The 19,079-nt window shown below is 42.1% G+C and overlaps 1 protein-coding gene across 6 annotated transcripts in view; it reads left to right on the top strand.

The window, feature by feature from the left end:
* Window positions 1–19,079, top strand: part of ITSN2 (intersectin 2) — a 129,580-nt gene that overhangs the window by 10,607 nt on the left and 99,894 nt on the right. The gene's annotated exons all lie outside the window — the stretch shown is intronic.

Genomic DNA, 19,079 nt, shown 5'->3' with positions numbered 1-19,079 from the left:
CAACCTTTCAAGTGTATAAAATTGGAGAGATTAACTCTGAGGATATTGCATTGGAACTGGGCTGAGCAGGAGAAGGAAGGGTGGAGTGGAGGAGGGGGGAAAAGAATAAAACTGAGTGAAAACAGACACAAAAATTTCCTGTTCTGGGATAGCAGTTTACTTAGAGGGAGTTTTAAAGATTACTAACCTTGCCTCTGGGAAAACCTGGTAAAATCCTCTTTCACTTTAGTATGTCTTCTCTAGTGTCCAGAATATTTGAACCTTTCTTCTAGAACTCTTCTAAAAAATTGAGTTAAGTTTCCCTTCAGCTTCCCCCTTTTTCCATCGTGTAATGGAGCAGTTGCAGGTCCTGATGCAATCTTGGTAAAATTTTGAAATGTTTGGGGGATTTTGATGACTTGGTGAGGCTCTCTAGTTGCCTTTGCCAGAAGCTAGAGCTTTAGCAAAAAGAGCAAATGGTGAAGCTTTGTCTTTGTTTTCTTCTTGTTGTTTCTTTGTTGTTTGTTGTTTTGTGTTTTGAGCTACTCCTGGTGGTGCTCAGGGTTTACTCCTGGGTCTGCACTCAGGGATCAAAGCCATATCAGCTGTGTGCAAGGCAAACGCCCTACCCGCAGTACTATTTATTGCTCGGGCCCCAGAGCTCCATCTCTGGAGACTGAATCTCGTTCCCTTTTCTTTCCCTAACTGCTAGCCTATTTGATCATACTTGTTCTATTTCTCAGCAGCCTTCATTAAGCTTCTGTTCTAGCTTTGACAAGAACTATTCTCTGATTTGATTTTGAAACATATTGACGGCTGATTTTAGGGAATCAGTAGACACCTTCTATGTTAACAGTATAATTTACTTGTCATGTAATCTGTAATTGCTCATCTCAATGATCTAGATTTCTGAGGCGAAGCTAGTTATCCATCTTGTGTCCTTTCTTTGTATCTGTTGCATTCATCTGGAATTCAGGGTTGGGTCTCATTCCCTGTGGTTTCCTGCTCTCACAGATGTCTTACGCGTCTTGATTTGAACTTAGGTGATGTATAAGTATACGTCATATAATTTTCCCCCCAATTCCTTTTCCTCTTTAAATTAAACTGTTTCTCACTATGTAGTTCTTTTAGTTTTTTTTTTTGTTTTGTTTTGGGCCCACACCAGGCAGTGCTCAGGGCTTATGCTTGGCTCTGCATTCAGGAATCCCTCCTGGCAGGCTCAGGGGACTGTATGGGATGCAGGGGATCTAACTCTGTTGACTGCATGCAAGGCAAATGCCCTCCCTACCTGCTGTAATATCTTGCCAGTCTCAAAATAATTATTTTTATTATGAAAATAATACATGTAGATTGAATACGTTTTGCAAAGGAGAAAGAAAGTGGGCAAGAAGCACCAGTCCCAGTCCATCAACCAATGGCAACCACGTTTTGATGTCACCTACCTACCCCATCTTTTCTTTATGTTTGTATTTACTGCTGTGCATGTTTTATAGCAGATTCATTATAGTTAACAATAGCTTTTACCCTATAGTCAGATCTTTAGTTCTGACGTAAACTTGTTGCTATAACAATCTCTGAAGAGAATATGAAGTTTCTGTATTCTCTTCAGAAAGTGGAGATTCCATAGCAATATTTACCCACAGGGTTGTTATGGGATGAAAGAATATACAGTTGATATGACTGTATTATAAGAAATTCTCTGTGAATGGGACACTAACAGGCCTGCCTTTTGATTCGTTTTGGCTGCTGCTCTGGGCTGTGCTTCTATTTGGAGTGTGATATCTTTTGTTTCTGAAATAACTAAAATCAGCTTTAAAAAAAAGCACTCTTATTTTGGGGGCAGGGTAGGATTCCCAAGGAGATTCTGAAAATGTTTATAGGGAGGCCCCCTTTTTAAAAAAAGATGTTTGGGCCACACCTACTCTGGCAGAACGCTCTGGCCCAAGGGAGGCCTCCTTCCTTCACTGCCTGACTGGGGCAGCTGCTGTGAGTGAGTGGCCCGGGCCCAAGACTCTTCTTGAATGGCTAATTCTGCTAATGATGATGTCAGTGGTAATAAGAGAGCAAGGACTGTGCATAAAGGCCAGAAATTGTATGGGGCAGTTCAACTTGGTGAAGTATTCATTGGTTGTTGGCTACTATTATTTTCATAAGTGCATACTTATGTTTTAGATGATAAGAACATACACAGTGTTTCAGTGATACTCAGGGACTAGCTGAATGCTGCGTTTTGGGGGGGTGGGAGGGTGGGGAACTTAACCAGTGGTGCTTAGGCAGTGCTGGGACACCATATGCAGTGCACGGGATCCAGCTGGGATCAGCTGTAGGCAAGGCAAGCTTCTAACTGAACTCTCTCTGGCCCTCAGCGATTCATTTAAAAAACAAAACTAAAGATTTTTATCTAGAACTGAGCTTATTTGGCTGGGTGAGGGTAGGCGGGCCCTTGGGACACTGGCGGAGGGATGTGGGCTCTCTGGTGCCCAGTGTGGTGTTAGAATAATGAAAAGGATGCTTGACAATATTGTCAATCCCAGTACCTCAATAAAAATGCTTTTTTAAAAAAGTAGAAAACAAAACTAGTTTCAGTGAGATATTCACATTATGAATCTGATTCAAATAGTAGCATAATACCTGACTCAGTGTATCATCCACTGTTGGACACTCATTTCTGATTTTTATGAGCAGTTACTGCTGTGAGTATACTTGTGAATAGGCATTTCCCACATATGTTTTTATTTCCTTATGGTAGATTCCCTGAAGTAAATGATTGCCTTATTGGACATAGATGTTGGTATACTTTTTGTTAACATGTTTTCAGAGTGGTACCATTTGCACACCCATAAGCTGTGATGTAAAACTCTCATTCCTTTTCCCTTTTGCCAGCCCTGAGTATTAATTAAGGTTTGCTTTTATAGAAAATACATTTATAAGCTGAAATAAAACAAAATTTTACTTGCATTTTCTTGATTTTTTTTTTTTAGTAAAAAAAAATTTTATTTTTTTTTTTTTTGCTTTTTGGGGTCACACCCGGCAATGCACAGGGGTTACATCTGGCTCTGCACTCAGGAATCACTCCTGGCGGTGCTCAAGGGACCATATGGGATGCTGGGAATTGAACCCAGGTCAGCTGCGTGCAAGGCAAACGCCCTACCCGCTGTGCTGTCACTCCAGCCCCAAAAATTTCTTGTTTTTTTTTTTGAAAAATCCTCTGCTTATTTGAGGTCTTAATGTTTTCATTATCTATTTTTTTTTAATAGAAGCCATAATCTGTTGTGCTCGGGGCACTGCTGGTGCTGCGGCTGGCTGGGGGATGAGGCGGGCAGAGCCTGGAATCCAACTCATGGCTTCGCCTGTGCTAGGTATGCACACTGCCATATGAGTCACTTCTTTGGCCCCTCATTATCTGCATTTGGAAAATTAAATTAATTGTTTTTATTTTTAATTGTTCCCTCGCCCTCCTTCTCCTCCCCCTGATTAATGTTGCGATGGCTGGGGGAGGCACCCACTTGGTTATGGCACATCAGGATTGCTCATCAGATTGTGGTGCTCACACTATTAGAAATGCTCTTTGCTGGGGACATTGGTGGAGGGAAGTGGACAGTGGTGAAAGGATTAGTGTTGGAACATTGTATACCTGAAAATCATGAATAACTTTGTAAATCATGATGTCTTAAAAAAATTTTTTTTTAAAGTTGTTTTGGTGAAGTGATATTTTACTTAAAGGAGAAGCATCCATCTTAATCCATCCCCCCTCCCCTTTTTTCACTTCTTCCAAGTTAAGTAAATAGTTTTGCTTTACTATTTAGTCCTGATGCCAGGCAGAAGTGAATAGGCCAAATAGCCATTTCCCTGCCCTCCCTTCCTGCAGAGCTGCTGAGTCACAGCTATTCTTAGGTGTGCTGTACCCCCCCTCCCCTTGTGTGGGTGAATGTCTTGTTCAGAGTTGTTGACTAATTCTTCTAAAATTGGCTTAACTCTACAATATATGTCATCAGTAGTAGTTTCCCATTCCTGTTCTTTCATGCTCTTGGTTTATTGATTGATTCCCTATAAGCTAAATTTAACATCTAGAAAAGTTGGAGCTTGAGGATGGAGCTATAGTACAGTGGGTCGGGTGCTTACCTTGCACATGGCAGACTCAGGCTTAATCTCTGACATCCTGTATGATCCCTGGGGCACCAACAGGAATAATTCCTGAGTGCAGAGTCAGAAGTAACCTCTGAGCTTTGCCAGGTGTGGCCCAAACCCACCCCTTCTCCAAAAAAAAGTTCAAATTTAACATTTATGTTTATGTTCACTTATTTTCCCTTCCCTTCTTTTGTTGTGCTCTTGTCACTTGTGTTGGGCATTGCAACATACTTGCAGGAGAGAATTCTACCACTGAACCTCCTATGCATCTGTGCAACATACCTTTAGTTGTGGTGCTCAAACACTTGGGTACTGTGTGTTGAATCACACACTTGAACCCAGCAGGTGGGGTAGTGAGGGGCAGGCGGACGGGTATTCTGCCTCTGACCCTCACTCTGGGCCCTCTTTGAAGCTTTAAAGTCTCAGCATGATTTGTATTTGGAATCCTGATTAGACCTCTTGGTAGGAATGTAGTAATCTTTTTTTTTTTTCCTCAAACCTTGATTAAAGTGAGAAAATGTAGTACCATTATTAATAATTAGTACTGCATAGTTAGCTGGACCAGATTGGTGAAGTCAGACTGATAATTGTCGTAGAAGATGGTGTGGAGGTAATAGGAGTGACAGTCATCATTTGCTAGTACCTTCTATGTATCAGGGGCTTTATAAGTGGTGGAGTTGGCTTAATGAACACATATACCAGATAAAATGACAGCGTTGTCAAGGAGGCTTTCTTTGGTGGAGTGGTCTCTGGGAAGGTTCCAGAGCCTGAGGGTTTGCAAGGGGACAGAGAATAATGGGAGTGAAATAGGATGTTGAGGTGGGCGGTCTTCAGTGCTGGAAAAATCAGCAGAGGGTAGATCCTCCAAATCGTGGTGTTCTTCTGAAGGAAGTTTGATGTTTTAAAATTATAGCTTTATATATGTGTATATATAAATACGTATTTATATATATATTCTTATATATTATATACAATTATATATATAAATGTATATATGTCCCACACGGCAGAGCCTGGCAAGCTCCCTATGGCCTATTCGATATGCCAAATACAGTAACAATAACGAGTCTCTTTCCCCTGACCCTGAAAGAGCCTCTAATATGGCATTGTTTGGAAGGATGAGTAAGGAGAGGCTGCTAAAACCTCAGTGCTGGGATGAATGGAGACGTTACTGGCGCCTGCTTGAGCAAAGTGATGATCAACAGGATTGCAGTGATTACAGATTACAGGGATTGAACCCGGGTCAGCCATGTGCTTTTTAAAAGCACATGGTGCCATAATACTTTTCCTGCTATACTATTTCTCAAACTCCAGTTATATTCTTTTTCATGGACTTATTTTTCTACTGGAATACGGGAGCAGGTGGATAAGTTGTTACATCTCTTGTCCCACTCATGTGGGCCATTGATAGGAGAGTTTATTGTAGTGGTGATTTTTTTGTTTGTTTTGGTTTTTGGGTCACACCTGACTGTGCCCAGGTTCTATTACTAGCTCTGCACTCAGGTGGGTCTCTGGGGACTATAATAGGAGGTACAAGGGGTCAAACCTGGGTCAGCTGTCTGCAAGACCTGTGCCCTACCCATTGTACTTGTACTATCTCTCCAGCCCTGTTAGAGGAGTTTGTGAACAAATAGATTACATAACTGGAAAGGATATTTTTGCACTCATTTATAATTTTTAAATGGGGATTAGTATATATATTTTTATTTTAATTATAGAATATACAAGTTCTCTGAAAGCCCACAGATTTGCAATCTTTGAAAATATACTTCATTTGGTTTTGATTTTCAGCCATATCAGGCAGTGCTCAGGGTTGATTCCTAGCTATGTGCCCAGGGATCACTCCTGGCAGGTTCGGGGACCATATGGGGTGCCAGGAATCAAACATGGGTTAGCCATATGCCAGTGCCTTACCCACTGTACTATATCTCTGGCCTCTATGCATCATAATTTTTATATTTGTTTTGTTTTGTTTTTTTTTGCCCCTCTTTTGTCTCCCCCAGTTTGCCAATATAAAAAGAAAAGAATGACTCCTCAAAATTAAATAATTCAGATTGTGGAAGGGAATTTATAGTTTGTGATTTAAAGTATTTGGGGGTAGTGAGACCTTATTTGGTTAGGTGTTGCTGTTCAGGGGTGGCTGTTGTCTGCATATTGTCATGGTTTCAGTGTGACTAGTTTTATGTTAGAATGTCTTTATTCTTTCCTGATAATTTTCCTCCTATCAGAACATGGAGTTTTACTTTCAAAACCCTCATTCCGGGGCTGGAGCAATAGCACAGTGGGTAGGGCGTTTGCCTTGCATGAGGCTGATCCGGGTTCAATTCCCAGCATCCCATATGGTACCCTGTGCACGGCCAGTGGTAATTCCTGAGTACAGAGCCAGGAGTGACCCTGAGCATTGCTGGGTGTGATCCAAAAAAAAAAAAAAAGGAAAGAAAAAAAAGAAAAACCCAGAAAAAACAAACAAAAAAATAAAACCCTCACTTCACATTTACTATTTTATATTTGTCCTCTCATTTGATTGTGTGTTCTACTTATGTTATTTTTGCTGCAGTAAGAGCATGCTTGGCTTATAGTAAGTGAAATATATTGATGTTAAAAAAAAAAGCTTGTCCTGATGTCATGGAAAGTGGATGAATACTGTTCTGTTAGCCCCTCTTTTGCTCCTTTTCTGTTGTGTCTGCATAAGATGGGTAGCAGCCAGCCACAGCGGGAGTTGTTCTTCAGTGTGGACTCTGCAGCCACTGGCACCATTTGTAAGCTGGTGCCTGTCTCAGTCTGGTTAGACTTCTGCGGTGGGAGTGAGTGTGCTTTGCCTCCGCAGTTTTTGACACCGTGTATAGCATAACTAGATTTGAGATGAGATTGGTTAATTTCAGTACTGTGTTTCTGGTAAAAACAAACTTGTTAGTATTACTCACAGCATTCTGAAAGTTGCCAAGGGCAAAGCTCTTCGTGACATTGGGTTAAAAGATGCAGTGTATGACACAGAAATAGATTTGGTCTTTGTCTCTTGTTCTTGGCACTGAGCTCCTAAAAATGTTGCAGTATCCCTGAGTGAGAGGTTGGCTTGTTACTCAGAGTGTGCCCTTTTCCATCACACCTGAGTATGTGCTAATATGGGCAGTTGGAGTGTACCCCTCAGGAGCTCAGGATGAGCCCCAACAACCAGAAGACCAGAGGACTAGTGTTTCAGTCCCACGTATCAGCCTCTGGAAATCGAGTAGCCCCTGGAGATCGAGTTCTGTAAGAATTCTAGAACAGGGGCCGAGGAGATGCCTTCAACCTGGTTGGATCCCTGGCACCCCAAGGCCACCTGAGCTGTGCCAGATGGAGTTCTGGTCCCAACCCCACAGGGCAGGAGCATCTCTTGTGTCTCAGGCTCAGCACTGAACCACTGGCCCAGTTGACAGAGTATTGCCAGGAGTGGTCTGGGCATTGCTTGGGAGGCATACACAAACAGTGAAATTCTGAGAACTTCTAGGGGGCTGAAGAGAGAGCACTTTCCTTGCTTGCAGCTGACCCTATTTTCGTTCCCCATATAATCCCTGAGCACTGTTGGGAGTAACCCCTGACTGCAGAGACACATGTCGCCCCAAACCAAAGCCAAGGGATGGGGGCGGTGGGGAAACCAGAAACAACAACAAAGAAGTTTAAAAAAAAACCTGGGCTAGGGAGATAGTTAGATTGGTAGTGTCCAAATGTGTGGCTTTGAATGCCATGGCTCACAGGCACATCTGTGGGGTGTGACCTGGTGGCCTCCAGCATTGCCAGGGTGTTAGGACCACACCTCTAAGCATTTCCTCCTCCAGCACCACTGGTTACAATGCCTGTTTAGAACAATAACAACACCATAAATCACACAGGTAACCAGAAGGAAATATAAAACAATTTCTTATATGAGAATTGGTATGAAATAAGATAATTCAGTATCATAAAGGAAGAGGTTGAATATTTTTGTATAAAAATAAAGGAGTTGGGGCTGGAGCAATAGTACAGCGGTTAGGGCCTTTGCCTTGCACACGGCCAACCCGGGTTCGATTCCCATCATCCCATATGGTCTCCCGAGCACCGCCAGGAGTGATTCCTGAGTGCAGAGCCAGGAGTCAGCCCTGAGCATTGCTGGGTGTGACCCAAAAAGCCAAATAAATAAATAAATAAATAAATAAATAAATAAATAAATAAATAAATAAAGGAGTTGATGGGCTGTAGAGAGCGTAGGGGTGAAGGTGCAGGGGTGAGGCCACTTGCCTTGTGCCCAGCCAACCCTGATTCAATTCCTGGCACTTCATGTGGTCCCTCGAGCTCAGCTGGGAATGATCCCTGAGCACAGCCCTGTATGGCCCGCCAAAACCAAAAAACAAAGAGGTTGATGTGGTTGGCTAAGAGTACTGGCACCATACATCTGCAAGATGGAAAGAGAGTAGATGGAAAGATCCTAGGGAGATAGCAACTTGTCAGGCAGTGCTTAGGTGAGTGAGTGAGACATTTAAAGTGCTACCATTTCAGCAACATCATTCGTATGTTATGGAATAAGGGGAGAGCTGGATTTCGTTAGGATTGGAATTTTCAATTCAATGTGTAGGGAGAGGCAGGAATGAGGCTGGGAACATGTACAACTCATTATGTTTTTCTTCCTCCCCTTCTTTCTTTTGATGTTATTTCCATGACCAAGGGTCATACACATGCTTGTCTGTGATGCTGGAACATTCAATTGATGTGTGCCAAGGTGCAGTGCTCAGTGCTCTTACGTGGTGCTGGCGGGGAGTCTCCCTCCTTTCCTTGTGCTGCTCACAGTCTGGTTCTAGCACTTGCCGCTCATTGGGCAATGTTAGTTGGGATCACACCTGTGCTTGTTGGCGGGTTGCAGTCCTGGCCAGAGTGCTCACAAAAGTTTGGGTTGTGGTGCTTGCTGGGGGCCTCATCCTTAGATTGAGGCGCTGATATGTACCTGACTGCAGTGCAGCAGGAAATGGCCTGCAGTGCCAGAGACCATGCAGGGCACGTGCGGTGACCCCAGAGATACAACTCATGGCTTCCTACTTGGAAGGCACACACATTAGTCACAACACCTGTCCCCAGCCCCCCGCAATGATTCATTTTGGTGCACTGATATTTAGTGAGGATTATGGGGGGATGTGAGCATATAAAGATTGAGGGACTGAAAGGCTAGTAGTTTGCAGGTTCTAATTGAACTGGAGAATGGAAGCAGGCCTCGAGAAACAAGGATTGAGATAGAAGCTGGTGGGGGTGGGGGGAGAAAGTCCCAGAGGGTCTTGGTCAGAGCAGCAGAGAGGCCCAGGGCTTGTTATTCTTAGTCAGCTAAGACTAACTTGCAGCCGCCCAACCCCGTATAGCCTAGTTCTCCCTCTCAGAGAACCTGACAAGGTTCTGAGAGCATCTTGCCCGCACGGCAGAGCCTGGCAAGTTCTCCGTGGCGTATACAATATGCCAAATACAGTAACAATGATGGGTCTCATGCCCCTTACCCTGAAAGATCCTCCAATGTGGCACCGCTGGGAAGAATGAGCAAAGAGAGGCTGCTAAAAAAAATCTCAGGATGAATGGAGATGTTACTGGCGCCCGCTCGAGCAAATCGGTGATCAACAGGATGACAGTGATACAGTCATATCTGGGAGTAGTTGGCTCTGATGAGGTGGAGGATAAGATTTTGTAATGCTGGAGGTCAAAGACTTGAGAGTAGGATATGGTCAGATTGTGTTATACTAACATCACCAGGAATTATTTGGGGACTACTGTTGAAGAGAGGTTAGTGAACCAGGTGTTAATAGCCTTCAAAGCACGACTCAATGTCAAGTCAGATGCATCGAAGCTAGTTTTCTGTTCAAGTTTTTATTATTGAACAATGTGGAACCTAGGCAAGAGTTGAAGTGAAGCAATTGTTTGCTTTGTCTTTAATCCATTTACACTTTTTTTTTTTTTTTGTGGCTGCTCTCTACACAGTGCTTGGGTAGCTCCCAGCTGTGCTCAGGGGGGCATGCAGTGCATGTGGTGCCAGAGATGGAACATGGACCTTTCACATGAAAATGTGTGCTCTGCTGAAGAGAGTGAAGGGTCATACCGAGTGATGCTTGGGGTTTACTCCTGGACTGGACTCAGGGGACTCTATGGGATACCTGAACTCAAACCTGGGCTGGCCGTGTACCTTCCCTGCTGTACAATTGCTTTGGCCCCCCCCCCTCCCGTTTTAATGCTTTTGTGTTCTGTGCTTTTATGGGTGCTTTTCTTTTTGCAATAAGGTAGGCTGCAAATAGGTCCATTACTCAGTTCCTTTCTGGAAAGGTTGCTGCGATCTTTTACATTTGTATAACCTTGGTATTGTATAATGCTTACTTTTACAGCTATTGTAGTTTCTGACTTTGTTATTAGCACTTCTCTGTTCACTGTCTCATGTGAATAAGCTGCCGCTTGCTTTCCCAGATGGCACTCTTCACTTTGTGACTGACATTACTTCACCTTGATTATTTATTCCTCACATTTATTCATTCATTCTCCCCCCATTTTTTTTGGGGGGGCACTAAGGTATCTGCATGTGAAGCTTGTGTTGCAGCCTTTCAGCTCTCTCTGCAACACTTAACACAGGTTTGATAGATGAAAACAAGCTGATTTGAACCCACGTTAAAATGCACATGTCTGGTTCACTTGTGGGAGCTGGTGAACTTTATTTTTGACTTGAACTGGACAGAAATTTCTGCTTATGAAGCACTGGGGACTATGGAGATCAGAGTGTGTTCTGCCCTCTGAACTTTTGTCAAGGGCCAAAGAAGAAAGAAGGGTTGCAAATCAAACCTCTTTCCTTTTTTAACTGTTTGTTTGCTTGGGTCAGTTCTGGGATCTAGGCAGCACTTGGAACTCTGTGGTGCTGGGACCCTGATTGGGACTTCGTGTGTGCAGTGCCTGTGCTCTGGCGTGTGAAGCTCTCTCTCTCTGGCCCCCAAACTGCACTTTGCCAACTCTCCTTTTTTCTGCTTACAAATTTAGTCTGTACTTTTTCCATCCTGATTTTCACGTTCTTTATTCCTAATCAGAGATATGTTCCTAACTTTCTCTTCTAGCGCTGCTTCATCTTTCTTTAACTTTACATAAGTAGCCTCCATTCCAGTAAGTAGATGCTTTTGGAAATTAGTTTTCTTCCTCTCCTTTAAACCTAGTTTTGTGGGACCAGAGAGATAGTACAGGCAGTCAGGCCATGCAAGCCAGGAATAATCCCTGAGCACTGTTGGGTGTGGTAAAAACAAACAATCAAACACAGAAATCCAACAACCGAAAAATGTAGCTTTATTCTCCTATTTGAAAAACAAGGATTGCTCTTTGTTTCTCATATAAAGGGAACGGGATTCAGTATGTTGTTTAGTTCTATTTAAAAATTGGGCGCTTCTAAGTGGTGCTTAGCAGACAATGTGATACCAGTAGTTGGACCCTGGGCTCCTGCACGAAGAATCTCCAGGTCTTCCAAGTCATTTCCCCAACCCTTAACTCTTTGCTTTTTATTTATTTATTTATTTATTTATTTATTTTTTTCCACACCCAGCAATGCCTAGGGTTTACTCTTGGCCCGTGCTGTGGTGCCAGGGATCAAACCCGAGTTGGCCATTTGCAAGGCAAGCATCCTCCCTGCTGTATTATGTCTCCAGCTCCTCTTTTTCAACTCTTAAGTTTGAGTTTGAGTTTCAAACGATGTTGCTCTGATGTCAAGCATCCTCCCTGCTGTATTATGTCTCCAGCTCCTCTTTTTCAACTCTGAAGTTTGAGTTTGAGTTTCAAATGATGTTGCTCTGATGTCACACTGAATAGGAATGGATCTTCTGTTAGACTCGCTCGCCTACTTTCAGCCAGTCTTAGGCCTAAATATTTGTCCTTGCTGTGCAGTAGTTGGTATTCTCACACTCGACAAATGCCTTTTGTCCACAGAATCTACTCTGCCATAGACCTCATAGTAGATTAGTACACACATATTACCCACTTTGTGATGTGTTTTGTACTTTGATTTACCTTCCAAGTAACAGTAGTTCTGTCTTCTGGGTTCTCATAGTAGTCTCCAAATCCTTTTATTATAGTGACTCTTCATGTTTAAAGAATAAATTAATGGGGAGCTAAAGAGATAATTCAGTGGGTAGGGTATTTACCTTGCATGCAAACTGACTTGGGTTCAATTCTTAGCATCTCATATTGAACCCCTGAGCATCACCAGGTGTGCCCCCCTGATAAATAAATGGATGAGTGAAAGAAGGAATGTATAAATGGGGGACAGATGCGGAGGATATATGTACCCTATACGTTCCATTTCTCTGCAGAAACTAAAGTAGGAGGTAATTTTCTCTCACAAGTCTCTTGTAGGCCTGATCTTGATCTCCTTGTGAATCAAATGAAGAGGAAATACTTCCCCCTTACTAACCAGTAAGTTATGAGACTTCAGTACGTATACCTAGCATTTGTTGGGATGCATATGTTTCTGAGAAATTTTTCTAAAATATGCTCCTGGAGACTTGATTGTCTTGCTTTGGATGATTGGGTCATCGGTCAAATTTATTTAGCTAACAATTAACCAACATGACTTGAAATATAATTGAAAAAACCTAAGGTTTCTCCCCTATCAATGTAAAGAATTCAGAATTTAACAGGAAATAAGCCTTTATTCTTAAAAGTATATTTTAAAAAGGAACAAAACCAAATTACAAAAGGGCCATATTATAAGCAAGAACTGCTTCAAAATCCACTCTGATACTTGGAGGGGTCAGGGAAGTATTTGGAGCATTCTCTGCCTGCTCACTAAACTTCTCTCCCACGTGCTTTCAATTCAGCACGATTCCTTCCCATGCTTCTTTTGTTCTCGACTCCTTTTTTATTTTTTCACAGTCATATTATTCCATTTACTCAGTTCATTTGTTCAGCAGATATTTATTGAGTTATTTTCTCGGAGATGTGGTTTAGGGACTAAACAGGTGGAGGTAAATTATTGTGGTAATCAGTAGGGGAATTGAAGCAGGAGAAGACCATTAGTATTTCAGAAACCAAAACAAAATAAAACACAAAACAACCTCGTAGCTCTGTGGAAGGACCTCAAGGCAGAAACCCATTTTAAAAGGTTGTTCCCTAATTCATGGAATGACCTACCAAGTCACGGTGGTACCTAGGGCCGGGGTGGGTAGCATTAGCAGTTACTGTGGGTGATGTGATCCTGCTGAGCATTTCACCAGAGCAAGATGGTTTCTAAGACCAGTTCTGCTACTGACTCACTCTGTGAGCTTGTACAAACTCATAGTTTTCCTCTCCTGAAAATTGAGGGGTTCGGACTAAATAATTACTATAATTCTTTCTATAATTCTGTGCTTCTAAAATTAAAAAAAAAAACTTGACCTAATTAAGCTACTTTTTTGCTTATAATGACTCCAAGATTTTTTTCTCTTTGGGTCTTATTGACCCATTGTGGAAGAATTTCCTCTTTCCGCTCAAGCATTTCTTCTGTTCTCTGTGCTAGTATGAATATATTTTCCGACCCATATTTGGACTAAATTAAATTGAAAAAGTCATCTTTGCCTGAGGCCTGTTATCTACCACACACATTTTCTTGATTTATAAAAAGGCAACAATGCCAGTTCTCCATTAATTTCTAGCAAGCAGGAAAACTTAAACGTGCATATTCTTTTTTCGGTTTTCAGGACACACCCAGTGGTGCTTAGGGCTTATTTCTGGCTCTGTGCTCAGGATCACTCCGGGCAGAGTTTAGTCGACCATCTGGGTGTCAGGGATGGAACCCAAATTGGCTGCTTTCAAGGCAAGTGCCCTAACCACTTGCTATCTCTCTAGCTCCTTAACATGCACATTCTAAAGTCATTGTGAATTAACAAAGTGTCTCAATTAGATGTAGCTGCAAGCTGTTAAGATTGCTCATCATTACATGTTACTTTGTTTCATGCTTTTTTGGATGTAAAATGTGTACCTGAGATAGACACCAAACATGTAACTGGGGTGATGTTGATTTCCCTTTTCTTCCCCCAAAGTGTTAATATATATGAAGGTGTAAGGAATGATTAATACTTCCTTATTTACATATATGATTCATGAGGACATTTTTGTTGGGAGGCATTTTTTTTCCCTCTTCCATATGCCAACGCTGAGTTGCCATGCTCCTTGCAGAAGGAGCCAGTGACCCACTCATTACCAACTGCGGTCCCCGTTCAGGAAAGGCCATCCAGTAAAGCCCTTTAGAGTGCTGGGGGCATTATATGCTGGCACCATTCCTGACTGGGTTTGGGAAGTATTTAATCTTTCAGTTTCTTCATCTGTGAAATTAAATTCTTGTAATAGCTTCTGCCTTGCTGGGTGCTATGAGAATAGATTAGCATCACCGAAGGGGTCTACTGGTCTCTGTTATAAGGTGTTCAACTGCAGTGTTCTCTGTGTCTCAAGCTCCTCTTACAGAACTTGAAATATACTGGACTCTGAGTAAATATTTAACAAATCTGTAAGAAGTCATTGTTAGGAGCACCTAGTAAAGTCTAATTTATGATTATAAAAGGTACTCTTTTAAAGATGTAAAACTAAGTATGTTGTGTTTTTTCAGTATTTCAGTTGCTGTTGTTGTTGGCGAGTAGATTAATAAAATGGCAGAGAGAATTGCTAAAAGTGTAATGATATGAAATGTTACACTGTTGTTTTGGTTTTGGGGCCATACCCAGTGGTACTCAGGGACTACTCTGCTCTTTTGTGCTCAGGGGACCATATGTGCTGTTAGGGATTGAAACCAGGCTGGCCCTGTGCAAGACATGTGCTTTACCTGCTGTACTATCTCTCTGGCCCATGAAATGATATGTTTTAGGGGCCAGAGAGATAGCACAGGTTTTTGTTTTTTTTTTTTTTTTTTTTGCTGCATGCTGCAGTCTCCAATTCAATCTCTGGTACCACAATGTAGTCGGGCCGCTGAGCACTTTCAGAAGTGATCTCTGAGTATAGAGCTAGTAGTAAACCCTGAGCACAGCCAGGTGTGGCCCAAACCCTCCTCCCCCACAACTCCACCCCAAGCACTGTAGCACTGTCTTGTCCTGTTGTTCATCAGTTTGTTCGAGTGGGCACCAGTAATGTCTCCCTTGTGAGACTTGTTGTTACTGTTTTTGGCATATTGAATACACCATGGGTAGCTTGCCAGGTTCTGCCGTGCAGGCGAGATACTCTCAGTAGTTTGCCAGGCTCTTTGAGAGGGACAGAAGAATCGAACCCAGATCTGCTGCGTGCAAGGCAAATGCCCTGCCCGCTGTGCTGTCGCTCCAGTCCTACAGTGAGTGGTCAACCTAAAGTCAACCTGCAGCAAACTCAACCCTAAAAGAGAAAGAAATTGTATTCTTTAGAAGTTTATTGGTTTCAACAAATGATGCTACCATATTTAGACTTTATCACAGTAAATCAGATGTTACATTTATACATAATTGTTATACTATGGTATCATAATTTAGCCTGTGTGACTAAATCCCATATCCAGGTGAAGAAAGTTCTGTGATAGCTTCTGCTTCATAGAAGGGAATTTTCTCTCCCTCCCATTGTATAATTGGATTCCCCTTCGGTTTTTACTTCAGGATTATAACTGTGATTATTGAGCATTTATTATTCACAGGATGCAAGATGACTAGCCCGAGGAGCTAGACAGATGCTCTGTGAATATCAAACCTAGACTGAACTGACTCCTTGTTTTTTCTGTCTGTGCTTTCTCTACTTCACATCCTGTTACACACTTGTAAAAATCATTGTTTGTAATACTTTTTTTTAAGGATTTTTCTCCCACATTTATTTTATAAGCTACTCACAATATTTGATTACAATTAATATTCAAACACCAATCCCACCACCATTGCATCTTCCCACCACCAAATTTGGAATGTTTCCATCCCAAGCCCCAATCCCTGCCCCAAAACACAAATGAAAGAATATATTTTGTATTATTTGTTATGAAGAGCTGCTGAGCATGCTTACAAAAGAGTGTTCATATAGAAAACAATGTGAAGTTTGTTCTGTTGTGGCAGGAGCCATTAAGCCATTCTATAGGATATCACTAACATGTTGTTAAAATTTGGGTGATGTGAGCTTTGGTATATATGTCTGAAAATATGTATATAGGCATGTATATATATTTCCCTCTATGTTTTATTGCCTACTGTTTGAACTCCATCAAATATGGTATGGTAATTATGGAAAATGAGTAGGGAGTGTCACGGCCACGCGGTCCAGGAATATGTTCACTCATATGTGAAGCTCGGCCCGAGTGCGTGGAAAGCGGCCTGGAGTGTTTCTCCCACATTTAAAAATGGTCTGTCTTAAAAGTAAAATAGGTCCCTTGTTACTACTACATATCTGTAAATACTTTCTTTGTAGACATGTAGCTTATTTTGGTTTTACATTGCTTATGTTGCTTTAAAATAGGGGAAGTAAAAGTGTTACACTTGCTTGCAGACTTTCTATATTTGAGGAAGTTGTAGTCATAGCTTGATTTCTGAGACTTCCTTCTCTCTTCACTTTTTAAAGATGGTATCACCACAGCTACCAGTTCCACAGATTATGACTCTGGGAATCATTGCTCTGAGTCCTTTGATGCCAGAGCCCTCATAGCTGAAGAAGCCAGGGTTCTTTATTGTAAGCTGTTCATTATTTCTCCAGTTCAGCCCATGTTCTTCATTCTGCTCCCATTGTTCCGGATGAGCTGCCAGTAGTGTTCTTTCTCTCCTGAGTGCCTCTCCCACCACACACACAGACTTCAGGCTTGTCTTTGTTTTATTTTAAGTGAAATTTTACTATCTTCCACTCCTTTAAGGGGCCTTTTAAGATTCCTGTCAGGGCTTGGGATTGTAGCTCACCATAGAATGCTCATTTTGCAAGTTTGAGGACCTGGATTCAGTCCTTGGCAACACCCTCCCACCCCGACTTCAAACAAAACAACTCTTGTCAATTATAGGGTTCTTAATATTATAACTTTTCTTGATGGGGGGGTTGGACCACACCCAGAGGTGCTGAGGGCATAGTCCTGGCTCTGCACTCAGGGATCACTTCTGGTGGCTTACTGGACCATGTGGATTGCCAAGGATCGAACCCTGATCAGCCATGTTCAAGGCAAATGCCCTACCTGCTGTACTGCTACTCAGGCCCAATTGTAACTTTTTTTTTAAACTAACTCTTTAAGGTCTACCACAACTTTTAGTTCTTGACACCCCAACAGAGTTTAAGTATTCTTTTTCTATATAGTAACTTTAGTACCTGGAGTTTACATTATCTTTTGAGTAAGGAGTGAAGAAAACCAGTTAGTTATTTTATGGGTGAAGTTTCCTCCTACCAAAGATTAGTAGCCAGTTTAAAACTTCATTGCAGTAAAGCTCATATACTTCTTGAGAGAGAATGTACCCTTGGAGAGGGAAGGTGCTGTGTGATAGTGATACAGCTGGGAGGTGGAAGGGTTAAATTGGCTCTGCCATTCAGAGTACTGTGTGGGTTTCCCCCCTGTGCCACAGCCCTCAAGAGTCCTGTAGATCAGTGTGTCCGCCCGTCCAGGCCTGATGCCTTTACACATGCTAATCATGAGTATCTCCCTCTGCTCTCCACAAAACTGTCTGATCAAAGTTTAGAAGTACTTTGCTTTATAGGAAGAGAAGTTGCCCACTAAATTTGTCATTCTTAAGAAGTTGAATTTATAGCTTTCTTTTGCTACTGTGGCATTTTTCCTGTCTCTCTCATGTATAGTCATATTTCTTTTGTTCTCTAAGATTCTTGAGCACACGTTTCTTGATGGCTAGGCTCTGCTCTGGAGACACCATCATTGTGATATGGCATGTGCCATTCTTTGTGCCTTCTCTCTTCAAATTCATGGGTCTGGAAGACTGGTACTTAATGAGTTGGGTAAAGAGTGAGTTGCTTACTGAATGATCCTAACATACAGTGCTTCCTGACAGTGCTGCAAGCTGCAGCCCATGGATGTGTGATGTGTGTGTGTGTGTGTGTGTGTGTGTGTGTGTGTATCTTTTTGGGTTTGGGGCCACACCTGACTGTGGTCAGGGCTAACTGCTGACTCTGTGCTCAGGGATCACTCCTGGTGATGCTCAAGGAGAACATTTGGGGTGCCAAAGTTCAAACTTGAGTCGGCAAGACATGACAAGTGCAAGACAAGTGCCCTCACTGCTCTACTGTCTCTTGGGCCCGAATAACCGATGGTTTTCATTGGCAACTGCACTGTACTTTTGGTAGGGTCTTCGCTATCTAATGGATCCTACCTGCAGAAATTCATGGGAGAAATTTTTAATTTATTTGTCATGAGACTACAGTGAATTCAGCACTTGTACTCTTCTCTCTTGGATGTATACAAACAGCCTTTTAGCGAATACTACATATGAGGCAGGTTTGTGTGTAATACTTTTAAGAAATACTCTTCAGAGAAGTTTCGTAGATGAGGAATCTGAAACCCAAAAAGGTTGACTGATATTTCCTGGTTACTGGCCGGAAAATAGTAATTCAGCTCTGGGATTTGAACCTAGAGCTGTTATTTTTCACAGTTACTTCTCTTTCAGTGCAGAGTATTTGCCCAGATAATTAGTTATGGTTAAAGAAATTTATATTTTGAGAATTACTTTCAGAAATTTTCCCCCCTAAATCTTAGAACTTGATTAAACAGCTGGGTTGCATTTTTTTTCTTGTTTTGAAACTTTGGGAGGGGAAGCTTAGGCCACACCCGGTGGTGCTCAGGGTTTCCTCCTGGCCCCGTGCTCAGGGATCACTTGTGGTGCCTTTTAGGGTGGGAAGCGGAGGGGAACTGTATGGTGCTGGGGGGATTGAATTGGGTTGGCCATGTGCAAGGCAAGCACTTAAACCTCTGGTCTATCTCTCCAGCCTTTGTTTGGAAACTTTTAAAAATAAGAGTACTATGGTTCCATGTTATCCTCAGATGCTTTTATATAGCTGATTTATCTGAGATAAAT

This window comes from Sorex araneus, chromosome X (genome assembly GCF_027595985.1).
Source record: "Sorex araneus isolate mSorAra2 chromosome X, mSorAra2.pri, whole genome shotgun sequence".
NCBI classification, from domain to species: Eukaryota; Metazoa; Chordata; class Mammalia; order Eulipotyphla; family Soricidae; genus Sorex; species Sorex araneus.
This window is presented reverse-complemented; position numbering and strand designations above follow the sequence as displayed.